This window comes from Eutrigla gurnardus (assembly GCF_963514095.1).
Source record: "Eutrigla gurnardus genome assembly, chromosome: 24".
NCBI classification, from domain to species: domain Eukaryota; kingdom Metazoa; phylum Chordata; class Actinopteri; order Perciformes; family Triglidae; genus Eutrigla; species Eutrigla gurnardus.
The window spans coordinates 2448696-2449186 of NC_139935.1; the positions used below are offsets into that span (position 1 = coordinate 2448696).

At 67.6% G+C, this 491-nt stretch overlaps 1 protein-coding gene across 1 annotated transcript in view; it reads left to right on the plus strand.

Moving 5' to 3' along the window:
- Positions 1–212: 212 nt before the first annotated feature.
- The window catches only part of LOC311010035 (arf-GAP with GTPase, ANK repeat and PH domain-containing protein 1-like), a 43087-nt gene continuing 42808 nt past the window's right edge, over positions 213–491 (plus strand). The window contains exon 1 of the mRNA XM_084004515.1: positions 213–491. This exon is cut by the window's right edge and continues 1255 nt beyond it. The gene's annotated coding sequence lies outside the window, so the exon portion shown is untranslated.

Sequence of the window (491 nt, forward strand, 5' to 3'; positions counted from 1 at the left end):
GGCGTGGACTCCGCTCCGGGTTTGCCCCCCCGGCTGAGGCCGGTCCGTGTCGCTGCGTGGAGCGGACTAGTGTTCAGACGGCAGGCGGAGCGGAGGATCGGGACCGTGGAGGATCGGGACCGAGTCTGTCGGGGAGGTTTGAGCTGTCGGAGAGGAGAGCAGAGGAGGGGAGGCAGGGTCCGGGTCCGGGATCTCGGCTCACTAGACCGAGAACAGAGAGCGGGTCTGGGGTGAAGGGGGCTGCGGGGGATGTGCGCACACAATGGGGGCCGGCGCGCCGCCTCCGTCCGGGACTCCTCGGCTTGTTTGTAATGGAGGCGGAGACCGGAGCGGGACCCTGAGCTGTCAGCGGAGGACTTCCTGAGCCCGGATAGATCCGTGGTGTCGCGTCCCGGGGGTCCGCACGGAGCCGCGCGCGCGTTCGAGTCCCGCGGAATGTGTTTCCTGCGTGTTTGCACATCTGGATGATCCGCGCTCAACGCGTTTAACTG